At 42.1% G+C, this 20610-nt stretch overlaps 1 protein-coding gene and 1 long non-coding RNA gene across 7 annotated transcripts in view; one reads left to right on the plus strand and one right to left on the minus strand.

Annotated features, from left to right (window-relative positions):
• The window catches only part of NYAP2 (neuronal tyrosine-phosphorylated phosphoinositide-3-kinase adaptor 2), a 165912-nt gene that overhangs the window by 8533 nt on the left and 136769 nt on the right, over positions 1–20610 (plus strand). For 2 of the 6 annotated variants that reach the window (XM_080604056.1, XM_080604058.1), the window contains exon 1: positions 20043–20093. The exons of 2 other annotated variants lie outside the window; for them this stretch is intronic. The gene's annotated coding sequence lies outside the window, so the exon portion shown is untranslated. Of the gene's footprint in view, positions 1–20042; positions 20094–20270 lie in introns of those variants that run through there. 2 more of the 6 variants (XM_080604057.1, XM_080604055.1) reach the window with 2 other exon arrangements.
• LOC308199632 lies at positions 11850–19865 on the minus strand. Its single transcript, XR_013954763.1, has 2 exons — positions 13735–19865; positions 11850–13278 (listed from the first exon to the last, which is right to left on the minus strand). It is a non-coding gene; the product is annotated as an uncharacterized lncRNA (long non-coding RNA).

A 20610-nucleotide genomic window follows, 5' to 3' on the forward strand; every position in this document is an offset into this window, starting at 1 on the left:
TCAAATCTTACCTATAATCATATTAAGGTAGATTTCAAGATTAAGAATCACCCTGGTTTTTGTCCCAAAGAATAGATCTTTTTGACACGAGCAGGAAATCAGTCCAGATTTCACATTATCTCAAGTTTGATTTCTGGCTTCACTGACTGAGCAGATGGGATCAGTCCCATCTCAGTGTGCTGCAAGGAGAATAATGATGATTGCAACTCTCTGGTGAGGTACTCGGGATATTTCTCATTCCGGGCTTAAATTACAGTTTCAAATTGTTTGTAAAATTAGGGCAGGTTATGCTTATGTGCAGCTGAAAACACACTGTATAAATGAGCAAGATGATCTGATCCTACATATTTATTTATTTATTTATTTATTTTGCCTCAACTCAGCAAATATGAATGGAATAAATCCTGGCCTGTTGAAATCTGGAAAGTGTGCACACTGTCTTAAGATACACCACGATTTCAAAATGCCTTCCTTTCCCACATAAATGGGAAAACCATGTGAGCTAAATTTAGCTTAAGGCGCTTTTTTATTTTTTTACAGCTAGGAAGGTCTATGTACTCCTAAAATAGCAGCTTGTTTTGGTACTCGTTTGTGATGACACAATAATTGCACTAATATTGCTGCTGTGAAGTTTAAAATTGTAAATTGTCTCCTAAAAAAAAAAAAGTAAAAAATACACAAAAATTATAGTAAGTATTTTAATGGTAATAAGAATTCGTCAATTTCAGCATGACAACTGAAATATAGGACTTTTGTTCTCTTTCTAAACGGAGCTCTGCTATGATATCCAGAAATACTTCCCATTAATCATTTTGTTAAGGCTTGCCAGCATGTAAATCTTGCCACGGCTGGGAAAAATCAGTACCCAAAATGAATTGGAAATCAGAAGCACCACAATAGAATATATGATGTGTAAAGCATTCACAATACTGAGCTATTGTCAAAAGTCTAAAAAGCAAGTTGGCCAGCAAATGAGCTGGTATGCCAGGCTGCAGCCTGAGAGCCCTGACAAAAGGAGCTTGCTGCTCGATGAAATTGGTATAGCACAAAAATGGGTGGAGAACAGAAAGAGCTGCCCTGCGTGTGCTCGTGCAGCTCAGGCGCTCGCCTCTTCGTGCAGGGGCTGTCAGGGTGCCGCTACGTGGGTGCCTCTGAGGCCATGAAAGCTGCAGCTCGGCCATGGGGAGCAGGAGGAGAGGTCAGGTGCTGGGCTGCCTTCAAATGCATAGCCTGAGTTGGGTTTCTTTTTCTTTGGAATTACTGCACAGTGCACAATCACCAGGACTGCCTTCTGGGTCAATAATTTGGTCTTTAAGGTTGAGGGTCCCAGTTTTTCCCTGAAGTATTTCCCTTCCCTCCCAGTCCTTTCTAAACTATTAAATTAAAAATTCGCTGATTCCCTTGTTGAGTCTGGACAAAATCACATCCTTTAAGTATTCATCTAGCTTGTCATGGGTGAGTTTTGCTGTGCTGCAGTTCGCTTCAGTCCTTCCTTAATGATCAGTGTAAGCTGTGACTGTCTCTTTGCTCTGGGTTTCTGTGGCACCAAGTGCAGTGGAGGCACTGCAAGCAACATCAGACCTTGCATGACACTGAAAAGCAAATTCTATACATGCAGATGAACTGTGGTTTTCATTTCGGCTGAATACATATTCATACATGCTTCAGTATCTTCGCACTAGTTCCTCTTGGCAAACTTGTGTGTGGAAATGCTTACTACCAGAATATTTCTGTTTTCTTTGTCTTCTTGCCTGGGAGCTTTTTGAGAGAAGAGATGCAGCCCTAGTGCCCGCGTGGCCAGGGGAGGTGGCGTGCAGTGCAAACCTTCTCAGTTATTAGTGTGCCGATGTTTGGGAGAGTTTGTAAAACTGGGTGCTTGTAAGGACTGGGTGCTGAAATTCCCACTAACGAGCTAAGTGTTTCTTGAGCATTTTGTAGGGTGGTGGCTAGTAAAATAGTAAGAAAGAGCAGTCTGCAGAGAGGAGGAAAAAAAATAAAAAAGCACCCCATATCAGTTTCTGTAGTAAATGCAAAAACTGGCCAGAACTTCTGTTGCTTTTGACCAGGACCAAATTGGAAGTAACAGCTTGATGTTGAAAGCATTTATATCTCATTACTTGTCCCTTGAGCTGTGCAGTTCTGCCATCAGGGTTTCACAGAAGCAAACCTTCCAAAGCAAATAAATAAATAAAATCCCAGCTGACAAGCTAATATAAATGGTATGAAACAGAAGGGTAAATGGGGAAAAAAAAGACTGATTTGACATAAACAAATTAGAGCTGTTGACAGTGTGGGTGATTTTGAGAAGTGCGGTTCCATTAAATTCACAGATATGAATCCTGACAAATAACAAGCCACGGTAATTTATATAAACAAGGAAAGGAAATAATGAGTGGATGTGGAAATCTAACAAGAGCTTGGTTGTTAGTACAGCACCAAACGTGGCAGTATGGATAGACAAAGCTGCGAGCCCCTGCCACGAGGAGACAGCGCCGATGTGCAGTGCCTCATTGGAAGCACTCAGAGCACTGCGCCGGTGTGGGGAGGCTGTGGGAAAGGCTGCAGTTCTCTGCCTTTCACATCCCATGAAAAACAGAAAGCATGTGTAATCAGCAGGGTTAGCCTGTAAAGCCATACAAAAGCTGAGCTCTCTTGGTGCTGTGTTGTTTGCGGGCAAACGAATGTCTGGGGGCAGATGTCTCCAAGGCTGATCCATGCAGATCCCTGTGCTGTACAAGCAGTAGGGCTGTGGTTTATCCATCGCCTAAGACTCCTTCTCATTCATCTGGCATTTTATCAGCTTTACACTGAAGTTTCCATGCAGGTGTGCAGTGCTTGTTGAGAGTGTTTGGCCAGTACCTTACCTAACCTACTGCTTCCTGCCTGCAGGCACCTCCTGAAGTTCATGTTGCTCTGTTATTATTTTAAAAAGAGCCTTTTTCCACCTTGCATTGAGGGCTGCTAATGGACAAACCTATTAAAAATTCAAAGCACTGAATTTATTTAGATAAAAGCTGTTAATTATAAATGTCCAACCATATGGCCATTAGGACTAATGTTTAGTGGGATAAAGAGAAAATGAATATTTCAGACAATAAAGAACTGTTTTAGAAAATAGAAACTTTCTTAATGTTATGTTTCATGTAGGCTTAACAATGGTGTGGTGGTTGGTAGCCTGCAGTGGTTCACACTAAAGAACTTAGTTTTTTGTTTTCTTGTTAATGCCTTGCTATTGAAGTGTTTCTATTAAAAAAAAAAAAAAAAAAAAAAGAAAAGAAAAGAGGGAGAGAAAGAAATGCCTCAAGGAAAGCCAGATGGCTGAATATCGGCATCTGAAATGAAAATAAAATATTCAGCCATACATATGTGCCTTAAATACACTTAGCTGTAGTCCTTTGTTTATGAGCCAGGATTTTCTCTATTGCTTTTGCATTGGTAACTTTGAACTTGTTTTGCATATGTTTTAGTAGATCAAAGTTGAGTGAAAATGTGCTTAAGTCCATGTTTGTGCCTTGTGGTTCTTGTCCCAAATCAAAGATGCAAGGTCAGGCTTTGGGCAGGTGTCACGTTTTGAAGTTAAAGGTTATTTTGGGCAGGTGGAGAAATTAGTTTTTCTGTACTGGTATTTCAGTCTGGCAGTTTTATTTCAAGCTTTGCATGTGGACAGGGGTATTGTTATCAACGCTTTGAATGCGTTGCAGCATTTCCTGATGATAACAACCCTGCTGTTGCCTGTAGTTCTGCTCCTACTGAAACTCTTTTGACTTCACCTGCAGCTATGGAGTGCTAGTTGCCTGCTACTTCGTTGTGCAAAGTGAGTAACAGCTCAGGAACACGTGTGTGTAAATAGGCAACACCACCAACAACTGAAAAGCGCAGTGAGGACTTCTGAAAACCCCATTCTATATCTTACATAGAAGCCCCGACAACTCCTGGAGCAGTCTATGTAATTCCCTGCAGGTATCCAGCATTTTTCATACGACATATAAAAGGCAGCTATTGTACTGTTTCTGCACTGTGAAGCTCTAGGTTTGGTGGAAAAAAAATCCTTTTAATCTTTCCTGTGGTTTCTTGCTTTAATAGTCAGGGTATTTGAAGGCAGCGATTGAAGACCAGGTAGCATCAGTCGCTGGCACCAAAAACGCAGTTTTGGAAAATGTGTCCATCAGAGATCCTGTTTTGTGAAGGGTGCCCAAACAGAACCTGCCATTTCCTTCACACTGTTGAAGGGTCAAAAGACCCTTGATGGAAATGGAAGGGAAAAACAGTTTCATGGTCTATGTTTCTGTGAGTTGGGTGAGTAAGCTGAAGAGATGACGGTTTGTTCCAGTCAAACCTGGTTGCTTTTTTCCCTGATCTTTAAAGTTGTGAGCTCTCTTTTCTTTTCCTTTGTATAGCCCTAGCCTGGACCTGCTAGCAGAGTCACTTAGCTACTGTCAAACTCTTTTTTCCTTCCACTCTTGAGACTAATAAGTGAGTTTAAAGGACTAAACTGTTGGCACTTGTGATTCAAAATGTGGGCAGAAAATTACGTGGTGTAAATTAAAGCTGCATGAATTGCAGTTACGTGGCCCTTTGCACAGTCTCTTTCAGGCTTCCTTACCACCCTCATCTTTTGGCCCATCCACTCAAGAGTGCTATGAACTTTCATGGCATGTGAGACAGTGTAAATACCATTTTGGCAAGTCACTGAGTCTATTTAAGGAAGGCTGCGAGTGGGTGCAGCTTGGTGTACCTTGCTCCCGTCGAGGGAGGGAGCAGAGAAGGCGTGATCAGAAATGAGATGTGGCGGGGGCTGGACTGGTGGCTTTCCATCAGGTCTTCACTGTCATAGCTGCTGCCTACAGCACTATATTTTTAGAGCAGTTATATATTACAGCGATGTCAGATGCTGTTTTGGGTCTTTTCTAAAGGAAGAATGGGAGAGTGAAAAATGGATTAAGGTTTCTGGTAAAACTGCTAAATGTGTGTGAAGACTTGCAAGGTCTCCTTGCTCTTCAGTGCAGAGGTGATCCAAAACTTTTAGAAAACATTAGGAAAGAAAGAGGCCCGTCTAACAGTTCTAGGTTTTTTTTCTAATAAAAGGTTATTAAAATTGGAAACCACTTTTAAATCAGCACAAACAGTTTTCCCTAGCTCTTCGTTTTTACCTGCTGCCATTTGGCTCACCCAGCAGCAGCAGCCGATGGAGCTTTCCAGCAGTGTTGTGTAGTGACAAATGCCACTTGTCCTGTACAGGAATGGAAGGTTCGGAGTTAGCTTGTATCTGAGACCTGACTGAGGGAAACACCAAGCACAAGGTCAGACACTCTGACCTACAGAGAACCTCATTCAAGTTTGAAATTTTATGAAGTAACAGAATTGTCGATGAATATGTGGAAAATATTTTAAGAGTGCTCAAATATCGGTACTGTGTAATAACACTGGCTTAATTCCATCACTAGACTTTTTGATCTGTTCTGGTTACTGAAAAACTCCCAACTGCAGAAGCAATGTGTGATTACTGTACATACAAATAAAATGACAGACTGGAAATCCACTGCTGGGCAATAGAAGATAACTTAAAAGCTGTTGTTAGTAATGCTGCCACAGGTTAGCAGAACTGTACTGCGCATACATAAAGTTCCATAGACAGTAAGATTAGCTGTCCTCTGAGCAACCCTACTCCCAGTAATAGTTAACTCATCATCCAGTGGATCTGAAGCCCCGTGGGTGAATGCAGTGGTTTGGGATAATTTGGTCCCACAGCTCCGATTTTGTTTCTGGGCTGGCAAGTTACAGTTCTGAAGGGCCTTTCTTGAATCTAGTGAAAGCAGCTGCCTGATCTGAGACAAATTCAGAGTAAGTTAATTTCTGTAGGAATCACTGTAGTCCCAAAGTTAGTAGTGATCTCACTACCCTTAACCGTGATTTTGCTGTGGAGTAAGTTGGCCCTCCTGAATAAGCTTGTTTGTTTTTGAGGGGGTTGTTTGCAAGGTCAGCGTTGTGCTTCCCCAGCTGTACATGAGAAATGTCAGTGCAGCGGTTCTCTCGGCTGTCAGCATGTGGTGTGTACCCCTCTCCCACCCCGGAAACGGGGAATTCATCACTGTGGTGTTTGGACAGGACTCCTTGAGCGCTGGGCAAGGTGGTCAGGCTTCTCAGAAAAGAACTGCTCAAGATGGGGCTACTGGGATTTTGCGCGTTACAGGAAACGCTTTGTTGTGATGCACCTCTCTGCACTCCAGTGTGCGTCCCTATTAGGATGCTGGTGAGATGACTCTGATGTGCCAGTATGCCTAAAAGAGGGCTAAGATTTTATAATGGATGTCCAAGTCAACTGTTACTGTTCAGAGAGCAGCAAACTTGGTGGGAAATCCATAGCAGGGAAAGGATTTTTGTGCTCTTCAGTTGAGTCAATGCTGTCGTGATCCATGTCGCTTTGATTTGGGCCAGCCACAACAGACTGCTTTCTCTACTTCTGAGGCACAGTGTGGTGGTAGCTCCGCATAAAACACCAACATGAGTATGTCATCCCATGTATTGCTTTGTAAATGGCTAGTACTCTAGTATATCGTGCTGACCAATAGTAGAATGAAAGGGGCTTTCTGGGGTTGGCTGTTAGTATTTCTGTAGGAATCTATCAAGTAACTTTTGGTAAATGCCCAAACCTCAGCTTTAATCTAGACAGAGACATTTGTGTTGTCTTCATTTCTTGAGACCGTTTTTTTTTTTTTTTTTTGAGGAATCCTTCTCTTATATTTGCATTTGTTTGTAAAACCCTTCCACTTTAGCAGATGGGAACATGTTCAGTGACTGTCTTATTTAAGTGTGAAAGTCAGTCTATTTCAATGCACATGTGCCTTATTATTTGGAATGAGATCTTTGTAACCATAACAATTGGGAGTTGGCCACACAATCTGCACTGGTTATGGTAACCTCTGTCACCCTGACCTTCATCCGCTAGCGATCGGGAAGCAGTCTAGTCTGTTTCCAATCCTGTGCGTCACCCTCTGAGCTAATTTGTTTTAAATTGTATAGCAACAGCATTTACTGTTTAAGCAAAAATCTTTTAGCACATGTCTGTCTTTATTGCCTTTTTTCCTCCTTCCTTAAAGCTCTCTGCAATTAAACCTCAGTAAAATACGAAGCATCAGAAATGTTAAACTATCTTGGCAATGAAGAGACATGAAACAGATGAATAATGAGAAGCAAAAGATAAGCAGTAATGCCACTTTCATTCTGGAGTGCCTATTCTGGCAGAGAGTTCGCGTCACCTTTTACTACTTCATATCCTATTTATGACTCACAGGAATGATTAAGAAAAAAAATATCCCAGCAAAGAACAGTCTTTAGATTTCTGCTTTAATTATGGAAATGAGAAACTTCAAGGCCTCTTTTGCTGCAGATTAAGAAGTATCTGTGAGATTTCTAGTGCAGTTTAACTTAGACACATGAGGATAAAGGAAAGAGGGGGGAAGACTCCTGTATTTTTCTTAGATGTGCCCATTTTGAGTAGCATGTGAGTGCAGCTGAGACACCGTACATCGCTTTCTTTTTATTTCTTCCCAGATGTTGGCCTGAGACAATCCTGTGTTCATGGATAATAGACACTTGTGATAAATATCATTCACTGAGCTTTGCTTTTATGAGCAGGAGATCACAGGGGTCTGGAGACTCCCTGTGCAGCTTTTTTAGCTCTTGTATTATTTTTCTATGTGAGGAAAAACATGTTCGAGCTATAAAACTCAGTGGACCTGCTTCTTTCCGTGTTTACACTACTTTTACAGGGATGTTTCTTTATTGCTTTCAGTGGAGTTTGCTGCTAATTCTCACTTCTGGAAGAAGTTTGAGTCCTGTTATGTTTGGCAATTTAGGTTCACAAAATTTATGTGATGTTATTTGTATCCTGCTCTATATTTGGCCTTGTTTTTAGCAATCTGGAAAGTGGGAAGTAAAAATCCCATTAAATACTTCTGTGTAGTGTGCTGAAGTGAGAAGTTTGGGTAGGTCAGCGTGGACTGACTGGCAGTGAGAAGAATGTGGAGGCATTAGGTCTGAATTCTCAGCACTACAGGCAAGTGATATAATGCAGAGAGATTCAGCAAAAGTTCCTGTGGCAAAAACAAGCCAAAGATCAGATGCAAAGGACCAAACCCAGCAGTGTGCTCCTACACAGAGGGGAATGTAATCATTTGAAGAGTTCCCCGAGGTGTCTGGAGGATGTAACACAACACTGATCAGTTGTGCAGAATGCTGCAAAAACATTCTAACTCTGTCTTGTTCTCTTGCTGCCAGTTTAAGCAAGCCATGGGATTGGCATTGTTTCTTTATTCTCTACATCGTGCCAGGAGATTGAGGAGATAATCAGGAAATAGTTCGGTCAAAGTGCCATGTTTACTCTGGCTATATAGCAGCCCAGAGGGTTTCTGGTGATCGGTGTAATAGAAGATGGGAGCCCTGAAGGAGTCGCTTATGTTGGATGGGAGTGTGCCTGATAATTTGTCATGAACCCTAAAGCTGGTGTTTCAAGGATCTGAGTTCCCCTAATGCTTGCCACTAACCTGGCAGGTTTCTGCTACAGTCTCATATTGCCACAAAAGCTTTTCAGCTTAACAAGCTGGTATTTTCCAATATGAGAAAGCTTTGTCAGAACATCTCTGAGCAAATCTTCAGTGGTATTCACAATAGCAGCCTGCCAAAGGAATTGCAATGAACGTTAACTAAGGTATTCAAAGCCAATGTGAAACTTAAATAATAAAATGAACCTTGAGTTGCTTTTGATCGTGCATATCCTTTGTGTGTGTGCATGGAATCAACCGACTCATATGCCATGGAGCCTTTAAACAATACCAGCTCTTCACGTTCATTCTCGATGCTGCACTAGGGAAAGCAGGCTCCATCTGTGATGTGTTGGAGACCCACAATGTAATTGTTCTATTCAAGTAGGAAAAAAAAAAACACTTCATACGTCTAAAAACCCACTCCAGAAGGACTGCAGCAAAACCTTTGGAAATAGCCTTAATTCCTTTTAGTAGCACCTTGGGAAATGGGTTTATAGTGACATCACCCTAGAAGAGCATGTAGTGATTTCCTGGAGAGATCTACACATTTGGATGGATAACATAGGCGGTGTCTTCAGCTGACAGATCATATTGCACAGACCCACAACACTATCTGCCTGTAGTAGTATACTGTGAAGGGGTAATGGAAAACTGCAGCTCTGCTCCTCGCATACATGGCTGAGGCTGTACTCCAGCTCTCAGCGTGGCTGTCTCGGTGACAATACCTTGAATTCAGTACATCCTCGACTGAGTTCTGTTTTTGTACTGCCCAAGCCACACAATTTCCTAATAACTCTAAAGGAGAGCATATTCCCTAAAGGGAGAGGCAAATGGTGAATGATTTGAGAATAAGTATGCTGAATAATGTTGTTCAAGGAGACTGAAAGACAGGAATTCTGCAGTATGCATTTTTCACCTCTATAAATAAAGCCAAATGAAAATAACAGATTATGTTCCCACTGCCACCTTATTAGCTAAGCTTACAATATGGCAAAGGCTTCTGAATTTTCCATGCCCAGGAAGGCTTTTTTATTTTGGTTTCATGTTAAAGTTGAGTAACAGGAGAAGTATATAATGGAACCTTTTTGAAAAGTATGCCATTTGTGCTGTTCTTGTGTTAAAATAGAAGCAATTTATTATTATTATTATTATTATTTTACTTCCAGAAGAAAATTCTGGCAAAACATTTATTTGTTTAAATTTCTCTTTGGTCACTGGAAAGCATTTAAATAGCCATAATGTAAAATTCTCCTGATAATGGAAGAAAAAAAGTATTGTCATTAACATTCCTTCCAAATGTGTAAGTTTGGAGGAAATTTCATTTAAGAAAAGCATACTGTGAGTGTTGAATCAGAATTGGTCTATGTAGATCTGTAGGTAGAGGCACGCAATTCAGTCAGTTTTGAAGATTTTTGAATGCTTAATCTAGATAATAAAAGGGCTAAAATCACACTTAAATTTCTAGGCTGTGCTGCCTATTTAGTCATTGTTGTTGATCTCTTAGTGGTCCAAAATGATTAATGGCATTTGAAAATGAAAGCTCAGATATGCCTTTAACTTCTGCCCACTGCTCCACAGCCACCATATTTAAGTGAAAGATGTCCCTCAGACACCTCAGGAGATCGTCCACGCTTTCTGGGCCTCACTTAAGTTGGTGCCTCTTAATGGAATTGATTGGGATTTTAATTAAATGATTTTTCAGCTTGAAGTGGTTTTTGCTTTGAAATATTTCCAGAAAATAAAACAGCAGCTGGCCTTTAACATGTAAACTCAAGACAGATAAGGAAGCTCCACTTTTTCTCCTATTACCCTGTTTTCTTACAAAAAAAAAAAAAAAGCTCATTATTAAGTATAGATTTCTGATTCATAAACAATGTCAGATGCAATTGTTGTTATTGTGCAATGGTATCATATTTTCCTAAATACAAGATTAAATAAGATATATGGGTAAAAAGCTGGTGTGTGAGGGCTGTTCTACCAACTGAAGGCTTTTACAGAAAGATGTCATTCTGGGCTGGCCTGTAGTAGTGCCAGACACATTTTCCAGGAAATTAAGGTCTTCAGTTTTAGTTACACATTGGAGAATGTGAACTGTAGCTTCAATTGGACTGTCGTTCATTCTCTGAATTTGCAAACAGATCTGTACTTTTCTGACTTAATGAGCTAGAGTAGCCACGTGAATTCAAGGAATAGTGACTTCAACCAGTCTCTAAAACTAAGGACATCCCTGCAGGGCTGCCACAAAGCAGTATTTCTAGCATTTATGTATGTGGTGGCATTGGTTTGTATGCCTGCTGACAATGAAAAAACATAGTTTTTCCAACTAGTATTTTATCAGTTGTAATATATAAAATGCAAGTCACTTTCGGTTGATCTAATTAGAGTTTGCAAATTGTAATCCCAAACAAAAGCCAGTCGCTCTGTATTAAACATTTACTCTGGTGCACAGAGTGCAGGGTTTATTTCTGAGGGGTAGTCTGTGTACATGCATTTAATTAGCCTCTGTCAGAGCATTGATCCTCTATTTTAAGACTAAAAACAAGACAGGATAACCTGGCATATCTGAATTGCTGTGTGCAAGCTCAGTGCTCAAAATGTTGCCAAGGTACATATAGATAACCAACAGTACTATGTAAATTTACTGAGAAATCCTGTGGTGAAAATAAAGGTTTAACTATAGCTTAGGATTCATACTGGGGACTTCTCTTTTTCCATCTGGGTACTGGTTACACAGTGCTTACCCTTCCTAGTATGCCAGCCCTCTTGCTGAGGACAGTTGATGAGCACACTATAAAATACTTAAGTGTGTTTTGAGAGTGGGAAGGACTAACAAATGCAATATATATGAATGTGATACATTTGTAATGAATTAGACATACAAAAACTACATTACGGTAGTGTGGAGAGTGTGGTTTGACCATAAGGATGCCAGGGGATCTTAACCTATTAAGGCTGATGCTTTGTCCTTAATTCACCCTGTCATTTCTAGGTATTACAGTGCATGGCACCAAACGGAGCCCACTGTCTCACATCTAGTGTTTAATAAAGAAATATATGATGTGAATTATATTGGACAAAAAGAATCTGCTGTGAACACACTTTCACCCTACAATTTCCACAGTGTATATTTAGGACAAATCTCAAGTCTTTGCAGTTGGGGGGGGTTGGTACATGAAGTAGCTGTAACATTGGGGGAACGGGGGGCAGGGAATCATCTTGTAAAATTTAGTGTATTTGCAGTACAGAGTATTTAGACTGATACATTAGAAAACAGGTACTTAAGAGAATGTAATGGCTCAAGATAACAGAATTTGTATTTTGCCTCATTTGAGCTGTGTATCTCTATTGTGTAAATCCATAGAGGTATATTCAAGGTGATTAGCTAGGATTTAGTTCTGTGTGGGAGCAGGGGGAAAAGGTCTAATGGAAATGTTGACAGACCATTAACTAGAGTATCACTAATGGGTGCTATAATAGATAGAGATATTTTTAATTGTAAAGAGGTTAATTGGTATTCCTCATTTGCATTCCTTTCTTCCTGAGTGGTAGCAATTGTAGCTCATCCATTGATAGGAATGGCTATTATACTGAGAGAATATAAAGGATCACAATATTTTCTCCAAGAAAATAAGTATGTATGTGTGGAACAGAAATGAGTTAACTGACACATGATGATTAGCCAGCTATAACTGTGGAGAAAAGCAGTTTTCCTAACGGTGTATGTAGGGAGTGCCTGCAGGAAATTGTTTCCATAGTAATTAGAAGAATTTGATCTTTTTAATTGCTTGGGGAAAAATAGCTCACTTCCACTAAAATGTTTGCAACAACACGTAAGTCATGGTGAACTTCAGCCGGCTACTGTATGGAAATGAACATTTTTGGAAATGTATGAGAGAAGCTACTGCTCTTTTCTTCTGTCTCAGGTGCTGAGGAGAGTACTTATACAGAGCCCTAAAAAGAGGCCCATCTCCCTGTACTAACAGAATAAAATCGGCCTCTGCTGCCCTCCTTGGTGCTTGGTTAGGCTGTGACCAGAGGAATTGGTGCCCTGGGGCTGCCAGGCTACCTCTTGCCTTGCCACCAGCCCCTTCTGTTGACAACTTTCCACACGTGTTTTGTAACTTTAGATCCCGGCAGCGCGTTGGGGCCTGGAGCAGCCTGTGATGGAGCCCAGCCCCGTGCCGAGGAGGCCAGCTGCTGGTGGTGGCTTCTGGCTGTGACAGGCCTCTCTCCATTGTCCGCCCACGGCTCTCTGTGCTAGGAGCTGGCTCCAGGGGGTGGTGATCTCCTGCCGCTGGCTGCCACAGGAGCAGGAGGAAGCCCAGGGCCTACCCAGCACCTCTGTAGTCACGGCCTCTCCTCAGTGCACCAAGAGCAGCAGGGAACTGGCCTCCCTCTCCACTGGAAATCCCCTGTGCAAGGCCTTCCTCTTCCACAAACCTCGCTTTCTTCAACTCAAGTTAATGAGACTATCTTTGTCTAATTAAGAAAAACAAGCAAAAGACTTCACGTAGCTTTGTCCTCAGTTTTTTTTTCTGCTATTGCCACTTCTTTAGCTTCACCATCTCTACATCCTTGTTATTTTTTGCCTGTTGCACTTTTCCCCCTGCCCAGCCATTGAGTTGTACATGCTCTCCCTATGGGTCTATCAGCTTTTTCTTCCAAACTGTCCTTGCCCTCCTGCCCAGTCCTGAAGCATGTAGCAACAAATATTCTGTGTGGATTTTTTTAAATACTGAAAGAAAACACATTCGACAAATGATTTAGTTTTGTGGTTTATAAAGCTTAAGTATATTTTACTGAATGAATACATAGTCTTTTAATTTCTTTATAAAATTAATTCCTTAATGAATTTAGCCAATAGCAACAACTTACTCTTAAATGTCATCTCAGTATACATAGCAAAACTTAATTATTTAATAGAGGAATCTGTCAATTTGTCAGTCCTTAAATGCAAAATGCAATTTCTTCTATGAGTCTTTCCAGTCTTCCAGGTTCTAGTATTTCTTTATCTAATGGTCCAAACTCTGTTTTGTGAAAGTGAGAAACTCCCAACTTTCCCCATCTCTGCCCATTTCCTAACTAAACAGGACTTACCTGCAGTGGTGGGGTGGTGGGGTGGGGATTTCACGTGATGTTAAAGAATACAGATAGGAGACCTCCTAATTCAAGAAAAGAAGTTGCCTCTCACCTCCCATTCCCAGATCTCTTGTAGTACACTTCATTGTGGGTTGCTTTTACAGGTTTTGTTCTCTGTGCCCTTCCAGGCACTTTATTTGTGGAGTTCCAAAAAGCTGTGGGACTCACTGGAGCTCCTTGCTCTCTGAGTAGCTTGGATATAAACAAGAAGTTGGCTGCTCCTGAATGAGACTCAGCTGGCCTGCCTTCTATCAGCTGGGCTGCTCTGGCTCTCTGCTGCCCACTGGTCGCATAGGCAGGGTGGTCCTCTCAAGTAATAACATCCATGTAGTGCCAAAATCCCAGGCTAGTTCTCAGCTTGATCGCTTTGCCAATCTGCTTCACCACACAGCCAAGCAGTACTTTGCCAGCGTGAGGCCAGAGCAGTAGCAGGGGCTGGGAGGGAAGCACACCGGCGTTCTTGGTTCTGCGTGTGAGCCAGCACTGCAGCTACACGAAACCCTGAGATGTCTGGAGATTGTCAAGTGCTCTGATAAAACACTTTACAGCTTACATACATGGTCACATTTTGTACACTGTGCACATGCCCTTCTCTGCCAGCTTGGAACTAATTGAGAGGGTTGCTTGTGTTGTCAGATGTCCTGGGGTTTCTAGGGCAGTGAGCAGTGTCTGTCAGCACCCCCACAAACTGCGGGATTTTCTGCTCCTGTAAGCTTCAGGAGGACAAGCCTCTGTGCAAAAGCTCTGGCATGTGTGCTGTTTGTGCAGTGGAGTCATGCAGATAGAAGCTGAAGCACACCGGTGTCTGTAGCATAAGGACTTTTCACTTTAAAAGTCACAGACCGCTTTGGCAGGGGTACTCCTTCTCACGCTGTGAAGTGCCCTCTGCATTGTGTGGTGCAAGGAAGTGATCTGGTTGAAAAGAACACCCTCTTCTTTGTGTTTCTGGGTTTCCCCTCGTTCCCACCCCAAATGATTTCTGCTTTGGATCATTTCCATGACCCAGTTCCCTGCAAGGCCACACAAATCGGAATGAGTAGCGGGGTGTGGTGGTGACAAGCAAGCTTAAACTGCCTTGCCTTTATACTCCATACGGCAGTGTTTGCTTGTTTGTGGGCTGGGAGATTGAGGCTACTCTAAGCAGAAACAGAGCACAGTGTGAGCGCAGCCCTACTGACACAGCTGGATTTATCCCAGAAAGCCACCTACTTATCCCTTTCATGAGCTACACAGTAAAAACAGTTTTGCTTGTACAACTGCATCTAGGCTGGACAATTTTGCCAGGATCCACTACACTATAAATATAGATGCCTGTATCTGGGACCTGACCAGAGAAATGTATCTTTACCAGCTTTAATTGATTTTAGCTAGGAGCAAACTGGCTCTAGAAGAACTACTTATAGCTTAACATTTCTGTTGAAAATGTACCATTTAGTAATTAATGGGTTTGGAAAGCAGCCAGAATCTTTCAATCTGATCCAGTTTAAGGAAAAAGAATCAATTGACTTTTTTTTTTGGAATGGTAAATATCATGAAATATTTTACAGCAAATCATGGTTAAAAATAGCCCAGTTGCACCAACTGTCATATAGGATAAATCACTTGCATCAGGATATGATCTTTATGATTTGTGCTCTATGCAAATAAGCACAGGGTTTCGCTCCACATTTTGTATTCAGGCAAAGTTCCCTGAGGACTTCAATGGGAATTTTGCCTAAGCAATAACAGCAAAATTGGTCCCATGTGAAAAAAATTGATCACTGGGGAAAATTAAGAGATTTTTCTTAAAGGCACAGATGGCAGTTAAGCATTTAACTTTAATTGGCTTTTTACATGAGTAGGGACCCCTCTACCGTTGTACCTTTAGAAGACTCCTCAGTATACTGGAAATGCCTTGCCAAAATAAGAGAAATGCCTGCAGTGGTTGTGGATAGTCAATCCCTGGGAGGGGCAGAGCCAGTGTGCTCCAGGGAAGTGAAAGGGCACTGTCGAGGGATGTGAAATAGCTGAAACAAATGCCACAATAGAGCAATGAGAGCTTCCTTTAGTCTGTGTTCTCTGTTAGGCTTGTTGTGGTAGCACTGGATGTGTGAGTAGGGAGAGCAGGGCAAAAGGAACCAAACGTGGCCGGGAGAAGGAGCAACTGCAGAAGTTCCAGGCATTTAAGAATGAGGCAAAGAGACATGAATATTAAAGCTGTCCTGACACATGGGATGAAATAATTTGGAAACAGTTGTCTAGAAGTCTCTATGTAATCTTTCAGCATATGTCGAAAGTTACTTGCAAATAGGGAGATGGTTAGGTTTTCACTTTGCTTAGAGTGATCATAGCCTGATACTAACAGCATGAACAAACCAAACCTCAGAAAGTCACTTGAAGTTGGGGTTACAGTGAGCACTGTGTTAGTTTATGTAGTTCTACAGGTGGTTGTGGCGGTGGCAGTATGCATTCTGGCTCTGGTAATAATTGTGCAGCTTGCGAAGTGTAGACATGGCTTGCTTATTGCTCTCTAAGTAAAAGCTCCACTTCCTTATGTGACACGATACTTGCATTCAGTCATGTAAAAGCTACCTTAGGCTTCCTATGATAATAAACAGAAAGGTGATGTAATAAACAAGAGACTTTTCTATATATTTCCTCTAGGCTGCTGCCATTTAAAAATATCAACTCATGTTAAAATCCAGATAAAAATCTAAGCAGTTTCTTTTCCATACTAATAATTTCCTTTTTGCTCAGTCTATGCAGAAGCAAAAAAAAATCATTTTGTATTTAAAAAGCGTCCTTCTGCTAAGCAAATTGAACTATAATTTGAGCAGTCCCTAGTGCAGACACGTGAGCTATGGCTGTTGTGTACTGGTGAGCATATACGCATGTTCAGTGCTAAAGGCATGTCATCGTGATTGCTAAGCCAAGACTTAGGATGCGGCATAGGTAACATTGCCATTGAAAATTTCACTTGCCTCTCATACATGAGATTTATGATAGTCTCTGTGATGAAACTATTGTATTATAATGAAATTAATACTGTTAACTTGGTCCTATCAGCTAAAACTAATTAGAACCAGGTACTAGGTCCTGGAGTTGAATGCAAGCCTGGAAAAGTCAAGCAGAGTAGCAAGAAAAGGCTTAGGTTAAGAGATGTGCTCAGAGGTCAGGAAGGCAAGGAATCCATATTACAAGCAGCACGGTGTGGCTGCAGCAATTGAAGACTGGCAGCAATAGAAACTAAGAACCAGGACAAAAAAAAATAATTGAAGGTAAGGGGAGGGTGTAAAGGAGAAAGAAGCAAGCCAAGTTTAGCTTAGTTTAACAAAGGAATTTTTTTTTTTTTGGGGGGGGGAGGTCATTCAAGGTGATTAAACCTGTTAATAGTTACATAAATATAATTAATCTAAATAATTACATAAGGGTCTCTGCACTAAGTCATGTGTGGCCAGGCTCAGACCTGGAAATCATGGGTTTTCCTTTTTCTTGGGGAGCCTTCCTCCATTTTCCAGCCAAGCGGAGACTGAGTCAATAAACCCAAACTCTGTAATCCATTTTTCTACAAGTTTCCCTTACTTCAGGGACAGGCGGACAGCCTTTCTCAGTCACTAAGTGGTCAGTTAGCATCTTAAATTAAATGTTCTCTTCCTCTTGAAAGCCCTTTGTCTCTCTGCCTGCAGACTTCAGGCCTTGCAAATCCACTTTGCTCTGAGCTTGAAAGAGCTTGTTGTCCCCTTGGCAAAGAAGTCTCCTGCAGAGGTCTGTCTCCTCCTATTGTGTGGTTTGTCCTTCCAGGCTACTTACTGCAGCTCTCTGCCTGGCCCTGTTGTGTCCTACATCTATTAAAAGACTGAGCAGACACCAGTGTGCATTTCTACAGCAGATTGTTCATCTTCCTCTCTTTTCTCAGTGTGAAAATGCAACCACAGGTCAAGTGTCCCCCCTGACTTCGTGTATATTTATACATATATATATGTATGCATGTGTGTACATGCACATAAATAAAATAAATGTATCTATTATGTAATGAAGCCTTGCATGTTTGTGGGTTGTTTTTTTGCTTGTTTTTAAGATATTCAAAGTGAGTGCAAATAATCTGTCTGCCAGAATCTTGCATGGTTGTAACTTCCAGGAAGGATGTAGTGCAAAGGAGATGGGGAGAAGGGCTTGATGGCTTCTCTGAGGAATGGTTCAATGGTTCTCCATTGCTGGCTGTCTTGAAACCACAAAGTCCGGTGTAGAGCTCTGCAATATGAGAACATAGGTAGTACTCTTTGGAAATGCATATATTTGTTCTGGTTAGGCCCCCTTTATAACTAAGGAGTCAAAGCTAGTCATGGCTTTGTTAATGTTGTCTTTATACATATTTATACATATTTAAAGATGATCCTTGGATTGTTCTGTAATGAGCTTTCTTTTTTTCCGGGGGGGTGGGGGGTGGAAATCAGGTTACCTGAATTTTGATCCAATCCTTCTGCCATCCATGCAGAAAATCCTGCAATTGATAATGTAGATGCTTTTTCCTGGGCTGATGCTATCTGGCTGAGACAAGAAGCTTTTCTGTGGTTTAACTGGGAATGGAGCCACCAGCCTTACAGAGGTCACAATAGTTCTCCAGTGCCCTTCCCACAGTGACACTGGAAAGCAAAATGAACATTTCCTCCCAGAGCTGATGGAAACATGGTCCCTGGGATCATTGTTACAAGAGCGATAAGACTTGGAAATTGCCAAAAGTTGCAGTAACATATGTAGTCTGCAAGGGGATTGTATCTGGGTTAGTTCAATTACTGGGATGAATCATGCGGTGAAGACATAGCCAAGAGCAAAGTTACTCTGGAAAAGAAGATGCTAGCTCTATTTCTGAGCCAGTATCAGAATCTTTTCTTTCAATTTCTGTTCCTCTGGAGGCTGAGTTAGAGCTACCCACAAAGTTATTCATGGAGATGCCCATTACTTGGGTGTTTCAAGTTTATGGATTAAAATTCATAGTTCTTCGAATTGTTAATGAAATTATAATGAATTTACAGGGATATAATTTTTAAAGTAACATGGAAGAAATCTCAGTAGGCAATTTCTCTTTGTGGTACATTGACTTGGGGCAGAGATAAGGAAGGTCTGAAATTTTGGAAAAATATGGGAAATAAAAGGCTATTACATGACAGGAATCTCCACTTGACAAAAAAAAAAGGAAGAAGGAATTCCTCAATTATAGCACAACTACAGCTCTTCCTTTTAAAGTATCCTTCAAGGAGAAAAAAATCAGCGGTGGAGCTGTAGGCTAGCCTCTGGGCTAGGAGAAGAGCTCTTCTTTTAGGGCTGCCTCCAGTTCTTCTGCGCTGCTGGTACTTCCTTTCCTTTCTTCTTCCCTGACTAAAAGAGAAACCATCCATGTCTTCAGGCCTTACTGTCTTTTTAACCCTTCTTAAAGCATCCTTTTGAAATGTTCTTTTGGAGGTGTTACGTGGAAGCCTCGGTGCCCTGTTCCCTGCCTTACAGGGCTGTAAGAGGAGCGCTGGGCTGCGCACTGTAACGGGAAGCTGTAAGAGTCCTCCCTGCAACAGGCAGGGGTCTAGGAGCAAACTTTTCTCAGGCCATGCTTCTGATGTTAGTGTTGGCCAATGCTGCCTGAAGGCGGTGACCAGTCTTGCGCTGTGGTTGTTTAGGTGGCTGTCTTGAGTGCTCCTGAAGGGGATGTGATATTTTGGCATCCCAGTCTGGGGTTAGTAAATCTGCAGGAAGTACCTTCTGTGCTCTGTACGTGAGGGCTTGTGTTTTCGCACTGCTTTTCATGTGAACATGCATTATTTTGAAAGGAGTTTATTCTTTGTACTTGATTTCTGGTATGAGAATAGCAGTTGTTAGTTTTAGAAATAAATTAATCTGAGCCAAGATTCATGTGAGAGAAATATGTCTGTAAGTTGAGAAAGGAGGCAGATTGAAATGACATTTATTAACGGGGAACACACTCTGTGCATATTTGGACATCTCCCCTTTTACTGGCTTTAATGCAGGGAGTGAACGCTTCTGCTTTGTGTCCAGGCTGCAGGTTGGGGGAGAAAGCAAAACTGCACACGTTCTGAAAGGAGGAGCTATAACACAGGTTTCCACTCCAGAAAAAAAGGAAATGTTTCCCTCCAAAGCACCATGCTTACAAATTCTGGATGAGCCTAAACCTGCGTGGTTTCATCCTGGATGCTTCTCAAACAGAATGCCTCATTCCAGAGCGTGCATCTTATAGCACTATAAGTAAAACAGCGTAAATGTCACGCTCGTTCTGTCCGAGGAGCATAGTTTTGTTCCCGTGCAATGGGAGCAGGTGGTGGGAGGTTGTTTTGATGAGGTTAAAAAGCTCCTCCCCTCCTTCCCCAAGCAGCAGCCTAATCTGCGTCAGCAGTAATTGTGTGCCTTGCACTGCTTTCAGTGAGGGTGAGTGCAAAAGATACATCAATATGAGGTATCAAACCGAGGCGTAGATGTTCCTTTTAAGTGGCTGCTCATTTCCTTGAGCCATAACACGGGCTAAAGGTTAACTTACACATTCTCTGTGGAAGAACAAATTTTTTTTTTTTTTGGGGGGGGGGAGGGGGGAGGAGGAAAGAAGAGGGGGAGGGGGGAAGGGTGGTGTTGCATATTCTTTCCTACCTATAGGCTAAACGCGCCAGTGCTCTTGCCGCAGGTCTCTTCCCGCTGGATGACTTGCTAGCTGGCCCCAGCGCGGCGGAGACGAGCCCGGCGCTGGCCGGGGGGGCGCCGAGCCCCCGGGCCGGGCTTGGGGTTGGAGTTAGGGTTGGGTTTGGGGCTGGGGTTGGGGCCGTGGCTGCCCCCGTCCCCCTCTCCTCGGCCCGGGGAGGCGGCAGGAGCTGTCCGCGGTGCTGGGATGCGGCCGCGCCGGCAGCCGGATTGCAGCAGCCGCCGAGCCCCGCCGTCCTGCTGGCACCCGAAG

This window comes from Anser brachyrhynchus (assembly GCF_964034855.1).
Source record: "Anser brachyrhynchus genome assembly, chromosome: 9".
Classification (NCBI taxonomy): Eukaryota; Metazoa; Chordata; class Aves; order Anseriformes; family Anatidae; genus Anser; species Anser brachyrhynchus.